Source organism: Miscanthus floridulus, chromosome 19 (assembly GCF_019320115.1).
Source record: "Miscanthus floridulus cultivar M001 chromosome 19, ASM1932011v1, whole genome shotgun sequence".
Lineage (NCBI taxonomy): Eukaryota > Viridiplantae > Streptophyta > Magnoliopsida > Poales > Poaceae > Miscanthus > Miscanthus floridulus.
In genome coordinates, this window is record NC_089598.1 from 68,575,147 (window position 1) to 68,582,875 (window position 7,729).

Below are 7,729 nucleotides of genomic sequence, written 5' to 3' on the forward strand. Positions count from 1 at the left end.
CTCCTCAGGTGTAGCTACAACAGGATAGACCGGCGCGGCGACTGGAGTAGGAGCAGGTGCAGGCATCGGGGTAGCCATCTCCTCGTCGTCGGAGATGATCACAATCTCCCTCTCCGCCTGTGGGGCACGCGGGGTGAACAGGGCACGATAGCCGGCAGTGCTGAGGCGAGCAGTCTTCGGGTTATGAGACATCTATAGATTTAAAGTGAGATAGAATTAGAATCAACAATTTTAAATAATAGATTAAGGTATGAACAGCATAAATGTTTTAATAAAATAACAAGAATAAGACAGTAAGCAAGAAACCAGAGGAGCAAAGATGCCAAAACGACTGTTTTCTAACTAGGCTTGCGTCCTACAGTCAACACGGCTCTGATACCAATTTGTCACACCCAATTTTAAGAATAAAATTGAATGCACAAAACTCATGTGTGCCTAGGAATCAATCATATACACAAGCTGACAAATTACATAAAGTATCATCACGGTGTCTCATACATCAGAGTTATAATATAACTTAGTCTTATATATCACAGCGGAAAATAAAAGGCAACTCTCTCGAGGGGCTTCATCACAGGGAAGGTCAACTGGTTGACCACAAGCCTAAAAATCCTCCAGGAATTCCTCATACCCGTTGTCATCTGTTACCCATCCAGGATTTTTATCCAAATAAAGAAAATAAACAAGCGTAAGTACATCCCGTACTTAACAAGTTAACATGGGGTTATGAAGCTCAAAAAGGTTGACTCTGGTTTACTGCAGTTAGCATTTTTAATAAGTCAAGCTTTTATTCTCAGGTATTATCAAATTATGCTTAAGGTCCCATTTAATCCCATAAGATCATATATCAGGGTCAAGTGTACCATATATTATCGTAGAACAACTTAAATAATCATCAACAAGTATCCAGTTATTCTGTGAGTTTTCCGGGCCACTCGTAACTGTGAGCACGGCTGTTATAACAGTTTGTTACCCTCTGCAGAGGTGGTGCACATTCACCGCGAGTCATGATCCCCATATGCCTGGGTTAATTACTCCCATGTCACTGCCAAGGTAAGCGGGCAGGGTACACTATGAAGCCATTTTATAGGTTTTACTAACAAGTTAGGGCCGCTAGGTTTCCTTGGCAGGCAGATGTAGGAACCCCCCTTTCCTATGGCACATATCTATCGCGGCTATACTCATAGGAACAGAGGCAGCCCTATACCTAACGTGGCAAGCCCCATTTGCGCCAAAAAGGTAACCTCTAACTAGCTAGAAAAGGTCCTATTACTGAGCTAAAGTCAGAGCCATATGACTCTCCCGGTTGCACTGTCAGTCCTAGCTTTTGCCGACAGATAAGTCCTTATGGAGGGCTGGGAGCAACATGATCAAGAGTCATTTGCACTTTCACCCTATGGAACAGTTGTTATAAATCATGCTAAACTCTTAGTTCCATAGAATCATTCATCATCATGTATATCAAGTTCAGTTAGAGCACTAGCAATCTACCCATATGCATTTAACCCATAGGAGACAAGGAACAGGATAATCAATCACTAGGATGTCCTTACGGGTATCAAAATTAGACACATGCAAATGAGTAATTGATTAAAGTGAATAGGACATCAAGGTAGGCCCATGCTATACTTGCCTTGGTTCACAAACTCTTGCTGGTCCTGCTGGTCGTCGAAGAATTCTTGATCTCCAACGTTCTCCTCACCGTCTGAACGCGACCAACACGACAACATACAACATTCCAAAAGCATTCATGCAAAGCAAACATTCCTATCATTAGAACAGTACACCAACAGTATAGAAAACAAGGTAAAATGTTTGTGAAAATAATCTACGTCTCGCTGCGATCACGTCAACGCGAAGTTCACGAAAAATGGAGCTAAAATGCGAAAGTTATGATTTAAACGGGTTTTCCTATAGCCATATATTTAATTAAATCTAACCATGAAATTAAAAAGTTCCAAATTTGACTAACAGTGGTTCTAACATGTAGATTATGGAATTACGAAGCTAACGCGATTTGAATGGATCAATTCGGAGCTAAAACGACAATTTTATAAGCAAAACAGTTCAAATGGCATTTCTGTAAATACTGAAAACGTATTTTAGACTTAAGCAGTGAAGTTTACGTTTTCAAAACGAGGATGCGTATTCAGGGAACTACGCATTGGACTGCGGGTTCAATTAGATGAAAACCGAGGGGCTCTTAAGTTATTTGACCTCCGAAGAGGTATCTTCTAATCTCGACCGCAGATCAGAAAACGGACGGCTGGAATCGAAATCGGGGGAGAGAAGAGAGAGGAGACCTGGCCGGCATAGTGACACCGGTGGCAACTCCATGGACGGCGGTGAAAGCTCGCCGGCGAGCTCGGTTATGGCCCCACGGGCCACAGAATGCATATCCGAGGGCACCGGGAAGAAGCGGGGGAGCGGGGGATCAAGGCTGGGCCAAAAAGATGGCCGGAGGGGTGAGCCGAGGCGGCGGACGCCATGGCCGGTGGCCAAGGCTCGCGGACGCTCACGAATAGGGCCCCAAACGGCCACGAAATACCAAATTGAAAGCACAGGGGGAAGGAGAGGAGCACGGCGAAGCTCACCGCGACTTCAAACGGGGACGAACGCGACTCGGGGACGGCGTTTTGCGCGGAGGGGCAGACGGCGGTCGGCGAAGCTCCTCCATGCGGCGGTTGTGGCCTCCGTGGCGTGAGCGCGAGAGAGAAAATGGAGTGAGGAGAGCAGGGGAGCGCGTGGGGGGGGGCTTGGCTCCTTTTTATCAAGGCCGAGGAGCGGGGGGACGCTCCCACGACGCACGTCGTGGGCGGCGGTTGCAGCAGCGCTGGGCGCGGGCGGTTCCGAGCTGCGCGGGAGGAAGGGGATGGCACCGACATGCGGGGCCGGGCGGTCAGCGGCTGGGCTGGCGGCTGTGCTGGGCCGCGCAGCGCGCACGGCTAGGCTGGCGGCTGGCGCTGGGCCGCGTAGCGCGCAAGGGGTAGGCGAGTTGGGCTACGGGAGGGAGCTGGGCCAGCAGAAGGAAGGCCTGCGGGCTGAAAATCAAGAAGGGAGGGAGAGGAAAATGATTCTTTTCTTTTTCTTTTTCTACAATTTTCCAAATCCATTTTTAAATTCAAATTTCAATTCTTTTTGAAATCTTTAATAAATTCCAAACATTCACAAAATGATATGCAGCAGCATGTATGTATCACTTGTAGCTAATCTTATATTTGATTTTAGTTTTATAAAATTATTATTTTCCTACATTTGTATGCACACATAATTGCGTAAATAAATCAATTTAGCTATTTAAAAGAGTGCAAATTTTAGGATGTTACACTTAGCACCACACCTCTTCTGGTTAATAACTGTGTCACTCCACTGGTTTGATAAGAAACGTGGCGAGGGGGGTCCTAATCTTCCATCAAATGGGGGTAACTATCGATTTGGTGGAGATGCTACACACCGATCCGTCTTGAGATCAAAATATCCAAACCCTGCAAACCTTAGCATCACGCATCTTCTTGTTATCAACCGTGTCACAATCTGATTGACTTCACCAAAAAGGCTAATCCCTACCTACGAATCAAAGAACACATGCAATAACTCGAAAGAACGTAACTCAAATGAAGTGATAATTGTAGATGTGTGAATAAGCACTCGAAGTTAGGGTGTCACAAACCGATGAATGGTGACTGTCCAATGACTCGCGGTCGAAAGCCTTCACTCTTGGTGCGCCGTGGTCGAGGTCGGAGGGCAACACTGTCTCGGCTCCGTAGGCCAGGAAGAAGGGTGTGAACCCCGTAGATCGGTTTGGGGTCGTTCTCAGGCTCCAGAGGATCGCTGGGACCTCCGTAACCCTTCGCCCGGCGTATTTGTTGAGTTGGTCGAAGATGCGTGACTTAAGTTCTTGGAGGACCATGCCATTGGCGCGTTCGACCTGACCGTTAGTTTGTGGATGTCCAACTGAGGCCCAGTCGATCCTGATACCGTATCCGTCACTGAAATTTAGGAACTTTTTTCGATGAAGTTGGTCCCATAGTCAGTGATGATACAGTTGGGAACGCTGAATCGGTAAATGATGTCAAGGAAGAATTTGACTGCCTCCTCCGACCGAATGTTGGTGATGGGTTTGGCCTCTATCCACTTGGTGAATTTGTTGACCGCTACGAGTAGGTGAGTGAAACCGCCCGGGGCCCTTTTGAGGGGTCCTACCATGTCAAGGCCTCAGACCGCGAATGGCCAAGTGATAGGGATGGTTTGGAGCTCTTGTGCCGGCAAATAGGTTTGCCGGGCGTAGAACTGACATCCCTCACACCTGCGAACGACTTCCTCTGCATCTCGTAGTGTGGTGGGCCAGTAAAAACCTTGGCGGAAGGCTTTTTCGACCAGCGACCTTGGGGCCGCGTGATGCCCGCAAATACCGGCATGAACCTCGAGGAGGAGATCCCTCCCTTGGCTAGTGAGGATACACTTCATGAGTACCCCTGATGGGCTCCGCTTGTAGAGCTCGTCCCCGAGTGCGACGAAGGTCTTGGCGCGTCGAGCGATTCGTCGGGCCTCCATCCTTTCGGGCGGGAGAACCTCTTCGAGGATGTAGGTGAGTAGCGGTACTCGCCAATCGGTTTGACCGGGCGCCAATACGGTGACGCTCGCGGGTGGCGTAGAGGTACTGGGATCGGAGCCCCTGGGCGCTGGTTGGGCGTCGGGGTGTAACACCCCAAAATTTGCCACTTTTGAAAATAGAGTTAAAATGATTTATTTGTGAATTTTTGTGCACATGAAAATATAGGTAAATAAAAATTTCATTAATTTAAAATTTATCATAAGGTAGAAACGTGTTTGTTGCATACATGCCGGCCGCATCTCGTGTTTCTATGTGCAAAATGTGTGTTTTTATACGTTTAGGAGACGAATATCTATCTCTAGGAATTTTACAGCTTCTTTCTGGAATTTAATGCCTACCTCCTTCACCTTAATCTTTATGTTCCAAGTTCCCAACAATATTTTTATGAGCTCCAAATACTTTATTTGGGTTCATCATGTTCCAAAGTGTCTCTGGAAAAATTTCCCAAATTTTCGGAGGTTCCGGAGTATTTTTCGTGGCTTAAATATCAATTCTGGACTTTTCTAGAATTATTTTATCCATGATATTAATTTCGAAAATAATAAATCTCTCATTTTTTTCCAACGCTCAAAGCCCATGTGCAATAATCCTAATAAATTATAAAGGTCCATGCATTTATTTACTAATGGGCTTTAATAATTATTTTGGCCCATTAGTAAATGTGGAGGGGGTAACATCAATTAGTACCATATCGCTAGTTGACGTGGATGTGGGGAGTTTTTCTTCCTATATATATCAACCAACCCCTTTGGCAAAGCACATCAAAACTACCGTATGGTGAGCTCCTAGTTTGGAAAATCTCACGGGTAGTAAATCATATTTTTCTCATCCTTCTCTTGTCGTTGCCGTCGCCGTCGCCGCTGCCGTCGCCGTCGCCTGAGACGAGCAAGTCTGCGCCACCGGCGCTGCAGGCAGGCTCTCCAGAAGCCGGACAACTCCACGAGTAGTTCGCCGCTGTCCATCATCACCGGCCACCATCTGCAGGTTCGCTGTCCTGGCTATCAAAGCTCGGTGTGCTCTCTGTTACAGCATGCAGCTCCTGGTCGTCAACCTCCCTTGCTACGTAAATATTTTATTCATCAAATTAATATGCTAATGACGCCGTGCTTATTTCATCCATATGCAATCATTGATCTTTTTTTTATTCTGAATTGTATAATACTAGTTCACGTAAGACATCTTTTTAATCTCTACAGTTTCTTCATTTTAATTGTAATTTGGTTCGTTCAACTTGCGTTAGGTTCATAATTTCATAACCTACATGTTCATACTATTGTTAGATGTGTTTTCAACTTTTAAAATTCGTGATTAGATTTAATCTATTATTTTAATAAAAAAAATCTTGTTTATTTCATATCTTTTGCGTTTTAGATCCGTTTTGACCCATTCAAGCTGCATTAGATTCATAGCAACAAGATCTACGCGTTAGTAACAATGTTTATCATGTCACTAATACTAGAATTTCATCATTTAAATCATATCTTGATTAATAATTATGCAACTGGGTTTTGTAAATAAAATATGATTTGTTTTACTTTAGTTTTATAATTCAAATCTAAATTTGATTTAATCCAATTTATAGAAGACTTTATATAGTTAAATAAATGAAGCCTATAGTTTTCTTTTCCGCACATAAAGTAAATCTTTCGGTAGTTGTATCTTTTCAACCGTAGCTTCGATTAGCGTGCTCTTCGTGTCTGTGTGTTCGTAGCGAGACGTAGATTTGTTTCACAAACCTTTCATCTTGATTTTATGTTTGGTGTACTGTTCTGATTTAGTTCTATTGTTTGCTTCGTGTATGATTTGTATGGATGCTTGTGTGGTGCTTTATGATTACGTCCAGTCGGTGAGATTTACGTGTTGAATCAAGAAGAAGAAGAAGAACGTTGAAGATTAAAGCTTACCGAAGGATCGGTGTTCTAAGGCAAGTATAGCATGGGATCTTCCTTGTTGTCCTATACACCTTTAATCATTCAATTCATACTGCATGTGTCTACCTTGACTGCCTCTAAGGATTTTCTAGTGCTTTGTTACCTTGTACCTTGATACCTATGGGGTATTGCACTGGGTAGTATGACGCTAGTGCTCAACTTCAACCATGATCTTGTAACTTGACTAATGGTATATGCAATAAACATTAAAAGATGCTTTTTAGCAACATGGAACAAGGGGGCTAGAGCATTGGGCTATTTTTATGGTGCTCTAAATTCCTCTCCCTAAGGACTTATCTGTAAGTGATCATCCGGGACTTACAGTACAGCTGCGAGGGCTACATGGCTCTGGCTTTAGCTCAGTATGAGGACCTTTTCTAGCTTGTTAGTGGTTATCTTTATTGGCGTAAGAATGGCTTGCCGAATCGGGTATAGTGCGGCCTCTGTCCCCATGTGTATAGGTTGCGTGTCAATGTGCCATCGGGAAGGGGGCCTCTACATCTGTTTGCCGAGTGAATCTAATGGCCCTAACTTGTTAGACGAACCTTTGAAAGGCTTCATAGTGAACCCTGCCGACCTTCCTTGGTAGTGGGTCAAGAGGCTGATCACCTCGGGCGAAAGGGTAAATCATTACTCACAGTGAAAGTGTACAACCTTTGCAGAGTGTAAAACTGGTATATCAGCCGTGCTCACGGTCACGAGCGGCCTTGGAACATTTACGGAATAGATGATGAACACAAATGATACTGATGATGAAGATGCTCACTAATGATTACTGTATATGCTATTCATTATTCATTTTTACCTGATCATGTATTTATGGGCTTGAGGTGAACTTGTTGCTACTCAATTGCTAAAATCATGACTCATTAAAAGCTAATCGCAGTTAAACCAGTGTCAGCCTTTTGAGCCACATGAACCCCATGTTATATTTATTGAGTACGACATGTACTTACTGAAAGCATCTAGGCCCCTAGTTGGATTTCAGTGATTAATGTCAATACAAAGTTACTATGACTAACGTGTGTTTTGCAGAGGCAATTAAGTTAGGTCATGGTAATGGAGATCGATTGGGCAATCGAGGTTGTCATGCCCCTCCGATGGAAATCGTTTTGGTTTTCAAAGGACGGACGACAAGGTTAAGGATAACTAGTTCTAAGTGTCAATTGGAGTTGGAGAGACA